The following is a 23,548-nucleotide window of genomic DNA, read 5'->3' as shown; positions in this document are numbered from 1 at the left end:
AATGGTCCAACCGTGGCTCGCTGCAACCTCCGCCTCCCGGGCTCAAGTGATTCCCCTGCCTCAGCCTCCCAAGTAGCTGGGACTACAGGTGCATGACACCATGCCCCCGGCTAAAACTGTGTTGGCCTGAATGGTCTCCATCTCCTGACCTCATGATCCGCCCCCCAATCGGCCTCCCAAAGTGCTGGGATTACAGGTGTGAGCCACCGCGCCCAGTCCACAAGGGTCTTTTAAACATGGAAGAGGGAAGCAGAAGAGGGAGAAACAGAGTCGGAATCACGACAAAGATAGGCAGGCTATTACTAGCTTTGATGACTGAAGCGGGCTATGAGCCAAGGAATACAGGCAGCCTCTAAAAGCTGGAAAAGGCAAGAAGGCAAATTCACCCTTGCAGCATCCAGAAGGGATCACAGTCCTGCCAACCTCTTTATTGTAGCCCAATGAGACCCTTCTCAGATTTCTGACAGCCAGAATGGTAAGATGATGCACATGTGTTGTTTTAAGCCACCAAGTCTGTGCCAGCATGCATCAGCAACCACAGGAGTCTAATATATCGGATCATAACATAGAGTAGAAATTTCTTTGTGGGTCTTTATAATGGGCCTATTATGTAATAATCAACAAAATGCCCACAGTGATTCTAATGGCAAGTTTCCTGTACCTCTTCCCTAAAACATCCCTTGAGCAGGCTGAGAGCAAACAGCAAATCACAGAACAAATGCTCTTCTATGAGCAGGTGACAATGTGAGATCCAGATGGGCTGTTCTCTAAGAGTCTGGCTTAATGTGAGAATAAAATGTTGAATATCTAGAGCAACATTATCAGAAGTGTGGGATGTTATTCTGTTTCAGGAAAAAAGAAATGTGTTCATGTATATGTAGGAAAAGTTGACTTAAGCAAAATTAAACAGTTGTCTTTATGTCGAATTCTGAATCTTCAACATGCTTATGTGAATTTCCAAGATGGTAATAGTATATTTAGACATTTCTTTTTTATTGATTGACTGATTGATTGAGACAGAGTCTCACTCTATTGCCCAGGCTGGAGTGCGGTGGCGCGATCTCGGCTCACTGCAACCTCCACTTCCTGGGTTCAAGCAGTTCCCTGCCTCAGGCTCCTGAGTAGCTGGGATTACAGGTGCCCGCCACCATGCTTGGCTAATTTTTGTATTTTTAGTAGAGACGGGGTTTCACCATATTGTTCAGGCTGGTCTTGAACTCCAGACCTTGTGATCCACCCGCCTAGGCCTCCCAAAGTGCTGGGATTACAGGCATGAGCCACCACACCAGGCCGTACTCAGACATTTCTAACTACGAATATGCTTTTCTTTTTCGTGAAGTATCATGAGTTGGGTGCCCTGCATAACACATTTTGCAAAACTTGGACCTATAGTGATGAACAAACTTAAATGGGTCTTAGGGAATTCTTGGATGTTCTCTGGATGTTAAGGAAACTCATGCTCAGAGAAGTCAAAAGGTTGATCTCTGGAGCTGCCCAGAGTGATGAGTCCATCATTGTCTCAGCCTCTTATCCATGAGCCAAGCATGCAGGCTGTATTCCCTCTGGTTAGAGTGGGTTCCAGGGTTTCCCCTCAACAGACTGAACCCATTGTACTCACTATAAAAGCAGGCAGATCTAACTTGCATGAGACCCACTAGAGTAGCTACTAAGTTTGTAGCACGTGCTTCTGGATTGAAACCCTAAGTAGGAGAGTTATAAAGTCTACAGCCTAAGCTTACAGGAAAGGATTATAACATAGCCAAGTTGTTTGGGGTGCACTGGTCTTGATTTGTGCTCTATTCACCACCCTTGCCAGAATAGAACCTTTCTGTACACCTTCCAGAGAGGCAGCGCTTAACCGGTAGCACCATCATTTAGGAGAGAGAGAGAGAGAGAAAAAAAAAAAATACATATATATATATATATATATATATATATATATATATATATATATATATGTACCTTTAAGTCTTAATTTTTATTTTAAAACATTTCCAGGCCATTTGCAGTGGCTCACAACTGTAATCCCAACAGTATGGGAGGCAGAGGTGGACAGATCACTTGAGCCCAGGAGTTTGAGAGCAGCCTGGGCAACACGGCAAAACCCCATCTCTAAAAAAAAGTACAAAAATTAGCTGTGAATGGTGGCACATGCCTGTAGTTCCAGCTACTGGGGAGGCTTAGGTGGAAGGATCACTTGAGCTTGGGAGGTGGAGGCTGCAGTGAGCACTACTGCACTCTGACCTGGGTGACAGAGAGAGATCCTGTCTCAAGAAAAAAAAAAAAGAGTTTCCAAACAACTGGGTAATTTATTACTAGATAAATTTATCCTGTGTTGTTACATGTGGAGAAATAAAAGCTAAGCTATGAAGTGGCCCCACAGTGCATTTTTCTGTTGGTGTATATCAGAAAGGGAAATGTCATCATTAGCATCCTCTTAAGATTTAGCAGCTATTGACCGGGTGCGGTGGCTCACACCTGTAATCTCAGCACTTTGGGAGGCCAAGGCAGCTGGAATGAGGTCAAGAGATCGAGACCATCCTGGCCAACATGGTGAAACCCTGTCTCTACTAAAAATACAAAACTTAGCCGGGTATGGTGGCACATGCCTGTAATCCCAGCTACTTGGGATACTGGGGCAGGAGAATCTCTTGAACCCAGGAGGCAGAGGTTGCAGTGAGCTGAGATTGCACCACTGCACTCCAAACTGGTGACAGGGCAAGACTCTGTCTCAAAAAAGAAAAAAAAAAAAAAAGATTTAGTAGCTATTAATATTGACAATCACTGTGCTCTTTACCTCAAAATTTCTACAATACTTGTAATTTTATCTTTAAGACAATAATTTTTTTTCCAATGTAAGACCCAAAATTCACAATAGAACATGCACATTTCAGTGAACATGGGACATTATGGCTGCTATGGTTTGTGTCTCCCCAAAATTCACATCTTGAGCCTGGGCACAGTAGCTAATGCCTGTAATTCCAGCATTTTGGGAGGCTGAGGCGGGTAGATTACCTGAGGTCAGGAGCTCAAGATTAGCCTGGCCAACCTGGTGAAACCCCATCTCTACTAAAAATATGAAAATTAGTCAGGCATAGTGGCACACGCCTGTAATCCCAGCTGCTCAGGAGGCTGAGGCAGGAGAATCACTTGAACCCAGGAGGCGGAGGTTGCAGTAAGCCGAGATCACACCACTGCACTCCAGCCTGGGTGACACAGTAAGACTCCATCTCAAAAAAAAAAAAAGAAAAGAAAAGAAAAAATAATATATCTTGAAATTTAATCCCCATGCAAGTATTAAGAGGTGGAGCCATTGAGAGGTCATTAGGGGAGACCCTCAGGAATGGAATTAGCACCCTTATAAAAGAGACCCCAGAGAGCTGCCTCACCCATCCCACCATGTAAGGATACAGTGAGAAGGTGCCCTATATGAAGCAGAAAGCAGGCCCTCAAGAGAGGGCTGGTGCCTTGATCTTGGACTTCCCAGACTCTAAAACTGTAAGCAACACATTTCTGTTGTTTATAAGTTACCCAGTCTAAGGTATTTTTTCATAGCAGCCCTGACATGGTTTGGCTGTGTCCTCACCCAAATCTCATCTTGAATTGCAGCTCCCATAATTCCCACATGTTGTAGGAGGGACCGGGTGGGAGATAATTGAATCATGGGGGTGGGTCTTTCCCATGCTATTCTCATGATAGTGAATAAGTGTCATGAGAGCTGAAGGTTTTATAAAGAGGAGCTTCCCTGCACAATTTTTCTTCTCTTGTCTGCCGCCAAGTGAGATGTGCCTTTCACCTTCCACCATGAGTGTGAGGCCTCCCCAGCCACGTGGAACTGGGAGCCCATTAAACCTCTTTCTTTTGTAAACTGCCTGGTCTCAGGTATGTCTTTATCAGCCGCGTGAAAACAGACTAATACAAGCCCAAACAAAGACAATGGCCAAACAAAACTTACTGGGTTTAATGCAAACCAACCCATTTAAAATGATCCAAAATACTTGCAAAATGATTGATACTGATTGAACTTAAATTATCTTGATAATCTTTTATGTCTTTCAATTCAAAATATCAAAATAAGATCTAGTTACTTGAAACCTCTAAAGTTCTATGTCACTATCAGGGACACTGCTATGATTTTACATTATGCTCTGGGGACAGGGGGGTTTTAGGAAGCCCCCAAATTTCTAAATTCACCCAAGACATCCCAGAGAAGTAGCCACATGGTCCCTCGGGTTAACTTCCTGGAGTCATTGATTTTGCATCATGCCTGAGCTACGTGGTCAAAGTAAAGAGGGCTGAGAGGGACAGTAACAGCTACATTTTCTGATCCAGCAAGTGAAGGAGCAGCCCAGGCTCCATTCAGGTGCTTCCTTCACTGTAGGAAAAATTAGACCTCTGGTGCCATCTCCCTTTTGCTCCTCCCCTACTCATTCCACATCTAAACAGCTGCCTGACTTAGACGGAGGGCGAAGGGAAGGTGAAGTTAGAGAGGCAAGGGTTGGCACAGCATGGCAGGTCGCCGAGAAGGCCATAGAGGCAGTTCTATGTTACAAGTCAGATGGAATAAACGAAATTTTTGAAAGTTTCCTGGGGTTATTAATTTTCTTAAGAAACCATGGAAAACATGACGATCAGGTTTCATTAGCAAAGCTTACCCAGCTCTGAAGACATACATTGTTTTTTTGTTTTGTTTTTCTTTTTTCGAGATGGAGTCTCTCTCTGTCACCCAGGCTGGAGTGCAGTGGTGCACGCTCACTGCAACCTCTGCCTCCCAGGTTCAAGTGACTCTCCTGCCTCAGCCTCCTGAGTAGTGTAGCCCAGGCTGGAGTGCAGTGGCATGATCTCGGCTCACTGCAACTGCCATCTCCCAGGTTCAAGCAATTACCTTGCTTCAGCCTCCTGAGTAGCTGGGATTACAGGTGCACACCACCACGTCCCGCTAATATTTTTGTATTTTTAGCAGAGATGGGGTTTCACCATGTTGGCCAGACTGGTCTCGAACTCCTGACCTCAGGCAATCCGCCCACCTTGGCCTCCCAAAGTACTGGGATTACAGGTGGACATACTATATTTAAGAACCACAAACAAGGTTTTACATCCACCCCAACAATCCCAGACTAGATTTACAGACTCACATCTGCTCATATCTTAGCATCCATGTACGGGGCCCGTGCATTCGGGCTTCTGTGATTACCAGCTAACATGGTATGATCCCCTAGGAATCTGCTTGAAGCAGCTAGGTAGGAAGCACCTTTCAAATCAGTTTTGGGCCACATGCAATCCTGAGCTGCACACTCATTAAAAACTTTTCAAGGAATTGCTTTACACCTTGCAAACATGAACTTGAAACTATCTTTCACACTGTGGCAATTGTTTACAAAGACAACTGCAAAGTTTCCTCCCATCCCTTCATGCATACCCTTTGCAGTGTGACTCTACAGCTTCCTGATCAAGAAGAAGTAGTGTCTATTTCTTCACCCGTTGAATCTGGGCATGGCCATGCAACTTTCTTTAGCAAACATGATGCAATTCGAGGCTTGAAAAGTATTGTGCATTGTGAGTTTTCCTCTTTCGGCTGCTGTTGGAATCCTGAAGACTTGATGTGAATAAACCCTGCTAAATCCTGGAAGACAAGTGACCCAGCCGACAGTCATCCCTAGCACCAGACAAATGAGGGAGGTTACCTTATACCATCTGCTCACACTGCAGCCATCCAGCCCCAGGTGACACCAATAGCACTGTCCAGACAATTCCAGTCCAAATCTGGTGAACAAATTAACAGGTGGTTGTTTTGAGCCTCTATGGTTTGGAGTAGTTTATTATTCATCAACAAATAAGAGACACACAGACCAATTTTTCCACCTGCATAAGACTGGACACTGTGAAAATAAAACGACGAAAGGAACTGTTGTCCATAAGCAATTAAACGTTTCTCGCTTGCTCACCAACATAGATTACACAGGGTCTCTTGGTTATTAACAACAAATTGGAGTGAGCTCTCGCTGCTGCTGCTGTTCTTGTTATATAAGTTCACCAATCAAAACAAGTGTTTTCTAAAGACTGTCCTGGTGGTATTATTTTCTACCATTTTCTAGGAACTAGTCTAAAAAAATCTTTTAAATCAGCAAACCTCCAGAAGCCTCACAGTCTTCCTCTACAACTGAATAAAAAGCTTAAGACTTGGTAAAAAGGAAAAAGCAAGTGTTATCGTACTTCCATCAAAATATTGACTGAAGGAACTCAAAGAGTTTCAACATTGCTGTCCATGAAAGAGTAATATTACCTCCAACCTTGAAGGAACAGAAGGTGGGACCATCGGCTGTATTTAGAACAAGACAAACATGGATTTAAATCCTGGCTCTACCATGTTTATAGCTGGAAAACTTGAGTATTCAAAATAGTTGTGATAACAGTTAACGTGTATTAAGTGTTTATCATGTATCAAATATTGCACCTGATAACTGATATCATATATTCTGTACAACAAATCCATGGGAGAGATTCTATAAATATTCCCATTTTACATCAGGCTTACAGAGAAAGACTTAAGTAACTTCCCAAGAAAAACACCCAGTATATATGATGGGGCCTGAATTTGTACCCAGACAAAATGATTCCAGAAAGCATCTTCTACAATATTTCAGCATGCTGTCTTTCAAGTTATATAAGGTAGTAACTTGTTCTTCATTAATTTTTAAAATTTATTGAGTTACTGATTCATTGATTCAGTCCTTCTAAAAATGTTTAAGGAGCACCTCCTATATGTGAAAGATCTGAAGAGCTGGAGGACATCAATGGTAATATTGCTGTTGACTTCATAGGGCTTCAAATTTAGAAGGTAAAGGAGATTATAATCAAATAACTCAGCCTCTCTCTACATCAGTACACCATGAACCCTGTTTTCAGATTGACCTTTTCCTGTCGGAGATCGATGTCACTCCTTTGTCTGAAATCCTCCTCCAGGATTCTGATGGTTTGAAAATATGTCCACAAATTATTTGATATTCCTCTCTTCAAGAAGCGGACCTTAATTCTCCTCTCCTTGATTGTAGCCTGGACTTAGTGAGACTTCTAGTAAATAGATTGAGGTGGAAATGACAGTGCATAGGAGGGCAAAAGTGTGGACAGCAGGTAGGAAGTCTCTCCTTAATGAAACTCTAAGACTTTCATTTCTTATTTGAAATCAGGACAATCTTCAGATGGGGAGCTACAGAGGAGAACCCAGGGACCAGGCTAGGAGCTGTTTAACACCCTTTTTATATGAACGAATACACCCAGATGTACTGTCAGATGCCAACGACACTGGGCTTCTATTTCATTTCTTAACTATGGCATTCCTAGAGAAAAAGGAGGGAATTAAGGGGGGAAACTATTTTTAAAGAGTCAAGAGATTCCAACAAAGTAACAAAGGTTGCCTCTGTATATTTTTAATTGCAAGAATTACTCTTCCCTAGGAAAAAGAAATTACTGCCATTTCTCAACTGAATTATGGTGTCGCATCTTTGCCCAAGTGCAAATACTTTGGGGTCGATACGTTAGAGTTCACAATGGAACAATTTACCCATCCAATTCTAAGGGGAAACGTGAATTGAAGTAGGTATTTTTGTAGGTGAGAGTTTTAATGAAAATATGCCATCTCATTTCTAGAGCACTGACACTTAATCGTCTAATTATTCCTGGCATGAAAGAAACAAAGTTAACATCCAATCAAGGCAGAAAGAGGAGCCAACAGAGCTCCGAATGAAACAAATGTTTTGAATTTTTTAAATAGTTTTGCACTATGCCATTTTATTTTGGCTGGCAAACAATAAGATTCTTAACACATGAAATTAGACCCACTGAAGAAATGAAAGAGGATCGCAGACGAATGCCAAGTTGTTCAACAAGAAATCATGAAAAACTTGGCAGCAGCTAAGACTCTCTTGGGGACACCACAGGTCTCTAAAAGTAAAGTTAGCAGTAACTACTTGGCAATCAGGAAAAATAAGAAGGACTTCTACAAGGACAGAGGGCCCTTGGGCTTCATCAGCTTATAATAAATAGCATTTCAAAAGTAGCACTTTTCAGAGATAATATATAAATATTTTAAGTAGCAAATATAGGTGTGGGCTATTTTTTCCGGTACCACGTCCAGAAAATTTGCACATACACATCAAACTCTGCATCTGGGGAATCTGTTTTATTGTGATGTTTGCATTTTTAAACAATGTGCCTGACCTATTTGAGGGTTAATATAACTAAATGGAGCCTATTTGCTGTTTATTATTTATAGAAGATTCACTTTGGATTAGGGCTTCTCAAGACATTCGAGACATTTGTGTTTGAGCTGCACCGAGAAGTGTTCCCAGATAGCTCCCAGCACCGCGGCAGGCAACAAAGTGACAAGTGAAAATATAGACCAATCTGGTCCTGCACTTTTATGAAGGGTAAGATGAAAGTTGGGTTCTTTCCTCCACATAAAGGCCACAGGAACGAGAGAGAAGGGCTTGGCACTGTCCTCTGTTTCGTAAGCACAAACGCGGGTTCTTAGAGTCCCATAAAGGAAAGCCCAGCAAGTCAGTGTAAACAGTCCCTGTCTTCGGTTAGGATTTCAATTACCTTACACAAAATAAAATATCCACTTTCCATTTACAAGATTTTCTTCGAAATCCTTTGCCTGCCTTACAACTGCTAAAGAAAGTAACCTGTGAGTTTCCACATCTCATGATGGATTATCAAACACCTACAAATGGCTCTCAGGGTAAGAGGAAACAAAAGGAAACTATGTAAGAATTAGTACCAAAATCAGGTCTGCTCTCAAGCCTGTCAATTTCATGGTCCAATTCTGGGCAAAGGTGTCTCCAACTCTGCTGACGCAAATAAACATGATGGGGTTTTAGTCAAAAAAAAAAAAAAATTGCCAGGCACAATGACTCATGCCTGTAATCCCAGCACCTTAGGAGACCAAGGCAGGCAAATCACTTGAGGTCAGGAGTTCAAGACCAGCCTGGCCAACACGGTGAAACCCCGTCTCTACCAAAAATACAAAAGTTAGCCAGGGGTGGTGGCGCATGCCTGTAGTCCCAGCTACTGGGAGGCTGCGGCAGAAGAATTGCTTGAACTTGGGAGGCGGAGGTTGCAGTGAGCCAAAATCATGCCATTGCATTCCAGCCTGGGCAATAGACTGAGGTTGTCTCAAATTTTTATTTTATTTTATTTTATTTTATTTTATTTTATTTTATTTTATTTGAGACGGAGTCTTGCTCTGTCGCCCAGGTTGGAGTGCAGGGGTATGATCTCGGTTCACTGCAAGCTCTGCCTCCCATGCTCAAGCGATTCTTCTGCCTCAGCCTCCTGAGTTGCTGGGACTACAGGCGCCCACCACCATGTCTGGCTAATTTTTGTATTTTTACTAGAGACAGGGTTTCACCATATTGGCCAGACTGGTCTTGAACTCCTAAGAGCTTAAGAAACAGTACAAAGACCCATTCCTTCAGACTAGGGATAGGGCCAGGCGCGGTGGCTCAAGCCTGTAATCCCAGCACTTTGGGAGGCCGAGACAGGCGGATCACGAGGTCGGGAGATTGAGACCATCCTGGCTAACACGGTGAAACCCCGTCTCTACTAAAAAATACAAAAAAAAAAAACTAGCCGGGCGAGGTGGCGGGCTCCTGTAGTCCCAGCTACTCGGGAGGCTGAGGCAGGAGAATGGCGTGAACCCGGGAGGCGGAGCTTGCAGTGAGCTGAGATCCGGCCACTGCCCTCCAGCCTGGGTGACAGAGCGAGACTCCGTCTCAAAAAAAAAAAAAAAAAAAGAAATTACAGAAACGCAGAATGGGAAAAAATATTTTAAGTGAGTGAGTTCTTAGAAAGACCAATTCTGATATCACTTATTCCTGGTATATTTCAAGACAAATGATTCTGTGTCATTAGGAAAACATCTACCATCTTTCTGAATTCTAACTTCTTTTTTTTTTAATTTTTAGCAATAATAAACAATCTGGAAAGCAGAAATCATGTGAGTGTCTCGACAAATGTAAGGTGTTTAAAGTATTTGGAATGGACAAAGTTTTGGAAAATAAAGAGTTCTGTCATAAATTCAGATATAAAGAGAAATGAATCACAGTTTCAAAACACAGATGCAGGCTGTTTCATTTAGTACATACATTGACCTGTTACTGAATTATTACAATATGTCCCCAATTATTAATTACATTTTTACTGGATAAATCACTGATTCAACACTGTTCCCAAGTTGCTATATACCTGACAATGAAATTCAAGGTGAGTCATCCCCCCGTCTCCAAGTCATTGATAGGCAAATACAGTGAGGAAGTTCTTGTTTTTGTTTCATATACCCAAGAATCAAGACTTGGCTTAAAATTCTACATTAAGTTCACAGTCCTTACCTGGATATGTGCTAAATTCCAGTTTTAAAATATTTCTGCTTTATTTGTCTACTTACTAAATGTCTTCTTAAAAATGTTTCGCCACTTTTATTCTGTGGTCACAAAAAAAAAATAGAAACAATTCTGAATAATTTATGGATCTATAAACACATACTGTTATGGTTGTATGCATGGGCTGAAAAACACATGTTTATTTCCAAGCTCTGTTTGTGGAGACATTCTATAAGCAATGGTACTACTGTAGTGAACACACCTAGAGCCCAGATTTTGTTTTCTACAAAATCATTTATCCAATGAAAGGCACCAGGGCTCCTTAAATCCAAGATGAGTGTGGGGTACCTTGTAGTGCCAGAGCATAAGAGACAACTCAAAAAGAGGATAAACCATATCAAAAAAACAAACAAACAAACCAAAAAAAAAAAAAAAAACAAAGGAAATGATAAAGTTTTAAGTTTAGTTAATCGTATGGTATCAATGTCAATTTCTTAGTTTTGGTAATTGTACCATGGTTATGGTACAATTCCCAATGGCCAAAACTGGAACAATTTGAGAAAAAAAATTAATAGTATCTATAGTACAAAATAAACCTCCATGAATTCATATTGGTATGAATTAATAACTGAATAAATAAAAAATGGAAGAGAAAGGATAGCTCTTATTTTCAGAATAATGCCAATTACTTAATGTGGAAGAAATAAGAGAAAATTACCATTAGAACACCATATTAAGAATTGTTGGAGGTAAGCCGACTGATGGATGCTAATATCAGTGGGTGAAAATTTGAGTCTCAAGAACTCAAAATATTTGATACCACCAAGGGAGAATTAATAGCTCTGCCAGGGAGAAACCCAATAGTTACCATCTTAACCAAGAAACCAAGATAACATCATCAGTAATAAGACATATTGCTGTCACATACCCCATCATATGATAGACTAAGAAGGATGCATCACCTCCAGGGTATTCCTGCCAAAATATATGAGCTGAATGTAATCATGGGTAAACACTGGAAGAACCCAGGTTGAGGAAGCATTCTACAAAGTAACCGATCAGCACTCATCAAAACTGTCAAGGTCATGGAAGTTAAGGCCTGAGGAAATGTCACAGATAGAAGAAGACTAAGGAGTCATGGCAACTTAATGCAACGTGGGGTCCTGCACTGGGTTCTGGAGCAGAAAAAGGACATTAGTGGAAAAACCAATGCAATTCAAATACAATTTTTTTGTTTTGTAGATGGGGTCTTGCTCTGTCACCAGGTTGGAGTGCAGTGGCACGATCTCAGCTCACTGTAACCTCCGCCTCCCAGGTTCAAGCAATTCTCCTGCCTCAGCCTCCCAAGTAGCTGGGATTATAGGCACCCGCCACCACACCTGGCTAATTTTTGTATTTTTAGGAGAGACAGGGTTTCACCATGTTAACCAGGATGGTCTCAATCTCTTGACTTTGTGATCTGCCCGCGTCAGCCTCCCAGTCAAATACAGTTTTTAGTTAATTGCATTGTATCAATGTCAATTTCTTAGTTTTGGCAATTTACCACAATTATGCAAGATGTTGAGAGGAAGCTGATAGTGGGTGTGTGTAAGGAAACTCTCTGCTATGTTACAACTTTTCTCTAAGTCTGAAATTATTTGAAAATAAAAAGAAAAAAATAGGTACAAAATTAAATATAAAATGACAGATGAACATATTTCCCAAATATAAAAGAGCAATGTTTTGTGGACTGCCTGTGTGTCTCAGTCACGTCCCCTAATGGTGTGTGTTTCTGTATTGTTTTTACTTTGAAAAGCTTTTCATACAGGGCAAGATTTAGATCGCCAAGTTTTTTATTACAGGACTTTAATTAAAAATTTCTGTCAATATCTATCCAGGGAAAACAGTCATGCTGTCTATTTAAGAAAACAGACGCACTAGCTAGCATTTATTAAGTGCTTACTCTCCCAAATGCCATTGTATGTGTATTAATTCATTTAATCTGCTCAACAACCCTACGAAGCTGACACTATTATTATTCCTATTTTCACAGATGAGAAGCAGTTAAATCACGTGTTTTAACTGATAGATCCCCAGGTGGTACCTCTTGCTTGCACTTGGACACACCAATGACCCTGCCTGTATAACAATGTCAGGGCCACCCTAACAGTTCCAGTCTGCCTCAAGTTTGGAAGACAGAAAAAGACTACAGGATAAGAAATTTGGGGTTAATATTAAAATGATAATAAGGATGTTGTTACATGGCATATACTGAACATTAAAAAGCATTCCTGGCTGGGTGCAGTGGATCATACCTGTAATCCCAGGACTTTGGGAGGCCAAGGCAGGAGATCGCTTAAGCCCAGGAGTTGGAGACCAGCCTGGGTGACACAGTGAGACCCTGTCTCTACAAAAAAATTAAAAATTACCTAGACATAGGCCGGGCGCGGTGGCTCATGCCAGTAATCCCAGCAATTTGGGAGGCCGAGATGGGAGGATCATAAGGTCAGGAGATCGAGACCTTCCTGACTAACATGGTGAAACCCTGTCTCTACTAAAAATACAAAAAATCAGCCGGGTGGGAGGCTGAGGCAGGACAATGGCGTGAACCTGGGAGGCGGAGCTTGCAATGAGCCGAGATCGCGCTACTGCACTCCAGCCTGGGCAACAGAGCGAGACTTGTCTCAAAAAACAAAATTAGCTAAACGTGATAGCACACACTTATGGTCTCAGCTACTCGAAAGACTGAGGTGGGAGGACCGCTTGAGCTGGGAGGTCAAGGCTGCAGTGAGCTGTGATCACGCTACACGCTCCAGCCTGGGCAACAGAGAGAGGGAGATCTGGTCTCAAAAAAAAAAAAAAAAAAGCATTCCTCTCTTCTAAAAAGTTGATGTTACTGAGAATCCTGTTCTCACCTAAATTATATTCCAGCTCCTGCCAGCCAGATTTTAAGAAGTAAAAAAGACAAAACTTACTAAATAATCAGAGACTTACAAACCTTAACAGGACTTTGCAAAACATGTTGATCTTTCATACAATTATAAATTTAGATAATTCCTCAAGCATGTGTTACTTAATGAATGACAACAATTTCTGCTATTAAAGAAAATATATTGAAAGAATTTGCAGAATACATGTTATTTTCTTAATACACCTAAAGTCTATTATGTAAATACATGGTACATTTTCTGAAACACACATTATTTACCCAATAGATTAGGTGTTTAGTGAAGAAGCTATTACAGACTATTGGATAAACAGATATTTAGACCATTTTCAATCAATTATTTAAAACACATGCCATTAAAAGTTTATTAGCGTGATTATTTTTAAAGAACCACCACTACAATTATTAAAGCAATCAAGGTTCTAGGGAAATAATTAAAATGTAACAATAAGTAAACAATTGGAATTCCAATACATGTAAGGATCACATCACAAGTGCAAGATGTACTTTTTTTTTTTTAGTAACTCAAATGTTTAATCTCTCTCCTCAAAACACCAGCTGAATTGGCCTTATTGTGAGCGACATCTTTGGTCAAAATTAGTTTTCTAAAACTGCTGATTTCATACCAAGAGCTTGTGAAAGGTCTTTTCTTAAGCAAAGGACTCCGTTCTTTTAAACTTGCCCTGATTTATTTCACAACAGAAGAATGAGTGTTATCCTGCAGCCTCTCTTCTGGTTTGTGTGTTCATATAGATCAGATCCCATACCACACCCAAGGGAGATGCAGAAGTTTAAATGGAAGGGAAAATAACGAACAAATATCAGAGGTCCACCTTCATGAGCATAAGCCTCGACAAGAAACAAGCAAAACAAAGTCATCTGTGATTTTAAAATAAATAAATCCAGTGATGTTGGCTTTCTTGTTGCTGTTATTGTTATTACAAGACAGTATTCCTTCAATTTCAGTAGCTTTTAAGCAAACTGGCAAATGTTTCTAAAGGTATTTGCGAACATTAACAACACAAACAAAAGATTTTAATTATATTGTTTAAAGTCTTCAAAAATGTCCTAGACATAAAACTCAAAATTCCTGTACCATGTTTTACCCTCCAAAGAAAATTAGAGTTAAATTAGAAAACCATGAAACAGAGGATTGATAATGAAAATACCCACAGAAGGCAGGCTGCAATTGTTCTGCCACTGTCATACAATCTATTCGGGAATAATTTTTCTTTTTATTATTTCATTAAGTTGTATCTCACTAAAGTTCCTCTTAGGATCTCTCGGCAGCACCAAAGTTTTCATTGAGAAAACGATAAATCACTGGCCTAAATTACAATTTAATTATAAACGCCTTTGCCTTCTAATGCTGCCTAGGACCTTTTACCCTTCTACATAATTCTAAAAAATGACCCCTGTCATTATTTCCTTCACTAGAATAATATGGAGAGATCTAATCCTGAATCCTGCTGTCTTACAATTTAATATAAGAGGTAATTATTATTCAAAAGATAATGTTGCAGATATTGAAAATATTCTGAAGTTTGAGTCGTAAAAAAAAAAAAAAGCAGAAGAAATGTTAGGTATGTGGGCGATTTCTATCGCTGCATCCATAAAAAAAGCAAGGAGAAGAGAAGTAAAAGGGTTTTTAATGAAAAAATATTAGAATCTATACACAGCTGATGTTTTGTATCATGTGAAATGCATTTATAGAATCTTCAAACCATGGTTAGAAATGAAATGCCTCATTTCCCAAATCAAGGAGGTGGAGAGTGCAGTGATGACATGAGCAGCAATTTCTTTAGGTTCAGAGTCTGCTTTAGTGCTATGGGTAATAACAACTGCATGGCCTGTTCACACTCACTATGGGAGAATTTGGGTGGCAAAAGACTGCTATAGCAAAAGGGGAGGATAGACCCAAGTGACCAAGTAGACAAGTCCTGAGCTGAAACGTAAGGACACAGCAAAGAGAAGGGGCTGCCTGGGGGCTGCAGGCATGGGGACATCTGATTGGCAGCATCAGCACAGCCCAGATGGGATATACAGCAGACAATCCTGACCTCCCCAGCAGTGTTTCAGAACTGTGATGAGTGGCAGTGTTTTCTTCCAGGATTCACAGACAGGTAAACAAGAGCAAAGAACAGGTCCCTGTAGATTTGTGGAACCTTCCTCAAAATTGACATATTCTTTAAGCCCAAATGAGCGGGAATAAAACTCGCATGAGATTAGTGCCCCTGAAATCTCACCTGTGCAGTTATCAGCCCCTCCACAGTGAGCTGTCATAGCACAGGTGAAAAGTCAGTGGGATTGGTGGAAGATTCCTTGTTATATGTGGCCTGAAAAGATGAGACAGCACAGAATTCAGGGGCTGGGGCCCATAGATGACTATAAGGTAGGACTTCAGTGGAAAATTCAATTGAATTTTCTAATACCTGTGCAAAAAGAACAAAGAGTTTCTTTTAAATTACAGATGTTCTTGAGATCACATATCTAAGAGCTAACTCCACCGTGCCAAACTGTAGGAAATAAAGAGAGTCCCCTCTCACCTTGTTTCACCAAAAAATTCAAGTGATGGTGAAATGAACCTCATAACCACCTAATGGTGTAGGTATAATTATAGAAGGAACATTTCGATAGCTCAGTAGAGGCAGCGATGACAGCGATGGTGGTGATAGCGAAAGAGGAGAAAGAGCTGAGAGAAAACAGAAAACAAAAAAATGATTCAAATGGAATGACACCTCTTGCCACCCAATCTTAGACTAGTCAGCAATCCCCTATGCAGCTCAATAAACATCAAACTAAACAGGAACAAAGTGGCTGCTTTCCTGCCTCTTGTTTTGCTTTGCTTTGTTTTTGCTTTGGGAGCAGTTCGTTTAAGATGTAATAAATTGGAAGGGGGCCTCCCCCTCCCACTCCTGATCCCTCTATAAATCGCAGGACAGTACAAATGAGGTATGTCTCATTATGGACAGAAAGGGCCTCCCTAGGCAGGGACATCCATGACTACCATTAAAACAATCATTAAAAATAACAACCCAACTAAAGAAAAAAATGAGTCCTTTTTTTTTTAAAGGATATGTATTAATTAGCCAATAATATTAAAAAATAGGTTTGGTTGAATTCAATTCCACAATGCAAGAGAAAGCAAAAAAAAAAAAAAAAGAAAAAATGGATGTGGGAAGGGGAAGGTTTATAGGACAAAGGTCTATAATTTCCTACAGCACCAGCAAAGAGAGTCATGAAATGGTACCCATAACGAACCAGTAATAAAGAAGTGTGCAGAAATCGGTAGACTGTGCCTACCTGAATCATTTCATGAGTAAGAAAGATTTAAGAGTCCCGGGAGGTGCCCGGCAGACACTGGACTGGACTTTCCAATAACTAAACAAAAGTACATTAAGGTGGACACACAGGTAGATGGATAGAAAAGCACAGACAGGCAATCTTCAGGTTTAAGATGCACTAACAGTTTTCTGCTTCACTGTGGTACGTTTTCGAGGGATCGGAGTTGTAACGAGGCCTGCTGAGTGTATTAAAAGTAGGGGAATAAAAAGCCTGGTGAAAGAGAGCATTAGGGAGCGCTGTCAATGAAGCCAGTTCTATCTCTGTGGCTAACTCTCATCATGCTCACCCATATTTCAAATTATTTAGTAGCGTTAACATCAGATTGCAAAGTGTACACATCTGTAGATGTGAACTATGTACAAATTTGTCTCCTCATAGCAGTCACAAAGAAATGGAAATTATACAATTTCAGACAAGATCGGGCGCGTTGAGGGTGGTATGGCCGTAAACAGAAATTATACAATTTCAGATTGAACAATTCCAGACTGAAAGAGTGAGCACTCTTTGGTCACTTCTTCTACCACATGAATCCCAATATTAAATAAATACATAAACATCTACCGTTATTAAGTGACTTTCTCCCTGCAACACTAAGGTTGGAGGGATTAGAAGTCATAGTTCCTGAAGAATGAATAACCATTTTTTCACCATACTAGTGTTCTTCAAGGAATAAACAAGAAATTGCTTTCACAGAGCACTTCAAACATAGAATAAAGAAAATGCAAGATTAAAAAATAAAATGAGGTTAGACACCAATTGTTTTAAAGTCATTATGGCAATACTTCATAGAAAGAAACTACCCATTGGCTAATTTCCAGCATGTTACCCAGACAGCAGCACTGTGCTGCACATAAGATACTGCTACTGACAGGCTGATGTATATCTGTTGTTCCTGCCTTGTCATTTACTCTTATGAGAAAGAGGAACCATTCTTATTATTTGTCTTAATTTTGGTTGTTCCAGAAGCAGATCTAGGAACAAGGATTTAATTGTAAGTAGTTTATTTTAGGACGATCCAAGAATTCCTGGTAAGGAAGTGGGACAGTAAGCCAGAGGAGCCAGGGGATAGCCAAGAATGATTGGTGATCAAGCCAGTTACCATTACAGGAAACTGAACTTCATTCCTGCTAGGGAGCTCTGGGAGCCAGTGTAGAAATGCACCTCCAAGCTGTCCCACCTGAGAGGTGAGGAAGCTCCAGTACTTATTTAATGGTTCAGTAGTGTGCCGGCAACATGTTCCCCAGTAGGAAGTCAAGGGAGTCCTGATTTATAGCATTTGCCAATGACCATGGTGTAAATACTCCCACCATGGCTGATTTCAATCTAGCAACATAACATCATTGAGTATGGAGTCAGGAAGAGAAGTGTAAATACCATTCAATAGTATTTCCGACTTACAAAAGATGTAACCTTAAGACAAGAGCATACAGAATAGTAAAATGTAGTAAAATAATTACAAAGTGATTATTGATTATCTTTGCTTTTAATATAATTTAATTATAAATGTAAGTCACTTAATGTTTAATAATGGCCGTGTTTAGCAATCAACATGCAAAATTCCTGAAAAGGTAGCAATCAGAGCATGCAAGCCAGTAAGAGCGGGCTCCAACCCATTATTACACAAGTTCCCCTCAGTCACTGGTTGCAGCAGTCTCCCAATGGGGGGTTTCAATCCCTGGCACTTCTGGTCCAGGGTGAAAGCAGCAAAGGGAACCCCAGAGGCCAGATGAAGCAGGAGCTGGCCCTTGGACCTTGGGCCAGTATACTCTGATGCTGTAAAGGTGAGAAGACATGGATAAGCCCCAACAGAATTTGCTACTACCTTGAATTCCAGAGTGGTCATATTTCCTATAAGGCCTTGAAGTATTTCCTTATTGTTTTCTGTGGAGTTTCTTCTCACCTGGAGCAGTTGAGTCCTTGGCTAGACACACATTTCCTCCATGCTTATTAAGTTCTAAACCCATAATCACTGAGTAGCCCTGCCCTGTGCTTTAACATTGAGTGTGCCCCAAACAATTCCATCCACTCTCCTCTCTCCACTCCATAAATCATGACTCTTTCTATCTTCCCTGTTTTTGCTGAGGAATCACTGTTTCCTAGTAAGCCTTCCTCAGAATCCCTGATTTCCAACTCTTGTGAACCCATATCCAATTCATGGCCCTATACATTCAGCCTCAGAAAGGCTCCTCTCAATTGCTTGCCACAGTTCCTCTGACACTGTAATGGTCTGATTCTTGTTATACCTCACAGAGACTCTTCCAAGGGCCTCCTGAGTGGATTCACAGCTTCTAGTGTCCTCTGTGTCTAAGCCACCCAGAAATCATTTCTGGAGTTGATCAGGCACAGTGACTCACACCTGTAATCCCAGCACTTTGGGAAGCTGAGATGGGAGGATTGCTTGAGTCCAGGAGTTTGAGACCAGCCTGGACAATATAGTGAGACCTCATCTCTACAAAAATAAGCAGAATAATTTTGGTAATTCTGTTTATTTTTGTAATTTTGTGGCATGTGCCTGTAGTCCCAGCTACTTGGGAGGCTGAGGTGGGAGGATTCCTTGAGCCTGGGAGGTTGAGGCTGCAGTGAGCCAAGATCATGCCACTGCCTTCCAACCTGGGTGACAGAGTGAAACCTTGTCTCAAAAAACCAAAAAAAAAAAAAAAAAAGAAAGAAAGAAAGAAAGGAAAGAAAGAAAGAAATGAAAAAAGAAAAAAAATCATTGTCAGGCATGACGGCTCATGTCTGTAATCCCAGCACTTTGTGAGGCCAAGGTGAGTGGATCACCTGAGGTCAGGAGTTTGAGACCAGCCTGGCCAACATGGTAAAACCCCATCTCTACTAAAGATACAAAAAATTAGCCGGGTGTGGTGGCTCACTCCTGTAATCCTGCTACTCGGGAGGCTGAGGCAGGAGAATCACTTGAACTTCAGAGGTTGCAGTGAGCCTAGATTGCACTACCGCACTCCAGCCTGGGTGACAAGAACGTAACTCCATCTCAAAAAGAAAAAAAAAAAGAGAAAAGAGAAAAGAAATCATTTCTGATCATTTCTGGAATCATCTTTCATCCATGCCCTGAAGAGCATCACAGGGACTACCATGGAGAAACCTTGAGAGAGTATTCAAGGCTCTCTGTGGTGTAGCCCAATCTCTCATCACAGCCCTTCCCACCTATTCCCCTTCATGCCCCAGAAGATCTGATGAACTAAACTTGCTGGCCCCATAACCATGTCTGGAGCTTTTCTGCCTCTGTGCCCTTGCCAAAGATGTTTTCTTTATGAGAAACATAGTTCCCCATCCTTCAAAAGCCATCTCCTATGCCAATTTTTCAATGTATCATCTTCTGTTCCCGAGCCCTCCACCCAGAACCCTGCTTCAATGAGCAACCTGCTTTGTCACACAGCCTCTGCGTTGCTTATTCTGACTGCTCCGTAGTTACTTGTCTTCTACTATTCTTATTTTACCAATTTTTCTCTCCTTTGGGGCCCTAGCAGTGTATTGCACACAGTAGGAGTTTAATATTTGTTGAACTAATGTTTTGTCTTTTTAAATCAAATAAGTTGGATAAAACTAAATTAGGAGATAACAAGCTAACTGAGCAACCAGTACATTTTATTATACAGCTTACTATGTATTGAATTCATCAAAGATTTTTAAAAATTTAGTTCAATGTATTTGAAGTCATCAGCCAATTTTTACAAGTCCCTTTCTGGCTAACTTCCTCAGTATTTGCTCTTCCCCCGTGATTTAAGCTGAAACCACTCCAGCCAGGGTAACCCCTTTATTTAGAGCCAAGCAAAACATGTCTACCCATACTCTGAGGGAATGATGGTAAATTTACTTAGAAAACAGGCCTTCGGAATAGTCTACATAGTTCAAGTCTTAAACATATCAACATGGGTATATTTTTAAAATGTAATGAGGACTGAAAAAAAGCAAGTTGTAGATGGAGACCTAGATTATGATAACATTTATATAACATTAAAAACAGGCGAAACAAAACTACATGCTATTTAAAGTGGCAAACATGGGCAAGAAGAAAAAAGCAGAGAATGACAAATAGCAGATTCAGAAGAAGGATTAATTCTTGGGAGATGGAGGAGCGGGGAAGAAGGAACTGAGAGCTTGAAGAGGCACACACAGGAGATTTCCAACGGACTTGAAACTTTTTATATTATAGAAAAAAACAGTCTGAAACAACTGTGGCAAAATGTTCAGATTTGGCAGGGCTGGGTGGTGGAGATAGATGTTAATCCCTGTGTTTTTTTGGTACATTTGAAATGTTTCATAATTTGGGTGGGGGAGGAAGTATTTACAAGTACTGGAAGAATTCCCAAATGGTTGTGCATGAGATTTGTAACTTAGCAAACAACCCTTGAGTGATCATATGGCAAGACATGGAAAGCAGAATTACCAGAGAAGTCATTGAAGTCTCTGTTTCATCAATACTTTTTGATCTTTTAATCTTACTAAATTGATGACAATCATCTATTTTTAGTTGATTATTCAATATGCACTTTAACTGAATCACTGACTTCTCAATTAAGAATACACAGCTGATGTAAAGCAACAAAAACTCAATGAATTGGAAGGTTAATAACATAAACCCCAAATGATACTGTATAACATAGTTTCATTAAAGGAAATCCATTACTACAGAAATAATTACTGAGGGTAAAAGAAATATTTCTCACAAACTCTTCGTCTATAGCATGGTCTTGGCCCAAGAAGAATGTTCTAGCTCATTCTCCTAAGTAGTAGGATTACCATCAGAACTGTTACACATTCCATTCCCTCAGTGGAATTATAATAAGAAATAAGGAATATTTTTCCTCTACCCTCTGAGAATTCTGTAATTGAATCAATGAAATAAACTCATAGCAGGCAGATGAATAGGAGAAGAGGTATACAGATTTATCATGTGCATGGGGGCAGGACAGAAAAAAAAAATGTGAATGCCCCTAACCACAGTGAGATCTAGAAGCTTATTTATCCTCTTTGTAGGGGAGAGGAGAGGGGGATGTAGGTAACTTAAGGGAGAAGAAATAATTTGGGAAAAGATGAATGGGCTCTCAGAAGAATAGGAGAAAGAGCGTGACAAAGTCTGCCTGGACATGGCGCTCACCTTCCGCCTCCTCTCCCACAATACGATTATCTTCCCTGGTTGATGAGGTGCCTGGGGAGGGAATCCATGACAATTACTTTCCTTTCGAGGATCTGCAAAGTGGCATATTTTGGGGGTGGCATTTCCTGACCTTCTTCGGTACGTACCTCCACAAGGTTGTTTTGGATTAATACACAGCCCCATGTTCACTGCAGCATTATTCACAATGGCCAAGATATGAAATCATCCTAGGAGTCCATCAGCAGATGAAGAAAGAAAGAAAATGCCAGCCTGCACAAGACTCTCACCTTTACAGAAAAGAAAAATTAGCCAGGTGTGGTGGGGTGTACCTGTAGTCCCAGCTACTTTGGAGGCTGAGGTGGGAGGATCACTTGAGCTCAGGAGTTGGAGGTTAAAGTGAGCTATGATTGCACCATTGCACTCCAGGCTGTGTGACAGAGAGAGAGAGAGAGAGAGATCCTGTTTCTAAAAAAAAAAAAAGAAAAAAAGAAAGAAAAGAAGAGAAAAAAAGAGAGTCTATATACACAATGGAACACTATCTAGCCTTAAAAAAGAAGGAAATCCTCTCATTTGCAACAACATGGATGAACCTGGAGGATATTATGCTGAGTGAAATAAGCCAGGGACAGAAACACAACACACATGATGTTGCTTATATGTGGAGTCTAAAAAAGTCAAACTCATAGAAGTAGAAAGTAGAATGGTGGTTACAGGGGGCTGTGGGTGAGGGTTTAGGGCGATGTGGGTCAAAGGATACAAAATTTCAGTTAGGAAGAATAACTGCAAGAGATCTATTGTACAACATGATGACTATAGATAGTAATAATGTACTGTATTCTACAAAATTGCCAAAAGAGTCGATTTTAAATGTTCTCACCACACACACACAAAATGTTAAGTATGTGAGATAACATCTATGTTTTTAGGTCAATGGAGCCACTCCACAATGTATACATATTTTAAAACGACATGTCATACACCATAAATATATAGTTTTTGGCCGGGCGTGGTGGCTCATGCCTGTAATCCCAGCACTTTGGCAGGCTGAGGCAGATGGATCACCTGAGGTCAGGAATTCAAGACCAGCCTGGCCAACGTGATGAAACTTCATCTCTACTAAAAATACAAAAAATTAGGTGGTGTGGTAGCAGGTACCTGTAATCTCAGCTACTTGGGAGGCTGAGGCAGGAAAATGGCGTGAACCCAGGAGGTGGAGGTTGCAGTGTGCTGTGCCATTGCATTCCAGCCTGGACAACAAGAGCAAAACTCTTTCTCAAAGACAAAACAAAACTATATATATATATATATATAGTTTTTGTCAATTAGGAAATAAAAATTAAATAAATGAATGGATGCATTAAGCATTTAAATCAGAGCCTCCCATTTAGCTGTTATACTTATTAATGATCTGTAACTAGTAAAGATCACGTGGTCACTTTAAATGAGAGTTAAAGGTTTTAGGAAAAAGCCACAGCCTCCTTCTTATCCCTTTTTAACTATGTCCAAAGCCTGTAACAGAAGCTCATTTTCATTCCCAAATCTGTCTTTCTCACATTCTATTCTTTCTCACCCATAACTCCAGTAATTACCAAAACCAAAGTTCAGTCGTCAACTGTTGTCCTGCACAGAACAGGAGAGAGGCTGCACTACTTGGATTTTTACCCCTTCCCTAAAATAAAACTAGGCCACTGGAATGGATGAGCATCAGTTCTCTGAACCTCCATGGAATGTAGAGAGAGCCCCACACCTGGCCTCCCACAGTGACGAAGGTGGCTTTCC

The sequence above is a fragment of the Piliocolobus tephrosceles genome, chromosome 17, assembly GCF_002776525.5.
Source record: "Piliocolobus tephrosceles isolate RC106 chromosome 17, ASM277652v3, whole genome shotgun sequence".
Lineage (NCBI taxonomy): Eukaryota > Metazoa > Chordata > Mammalia > Primates > Cercopithecidae > Piliocolobus > Piliocolobus tephrosceles.
The sequence above is the reverse complement of the archived record's forward strand: the minus strand, read 5'-3'. Positions refer to the sequence as shown.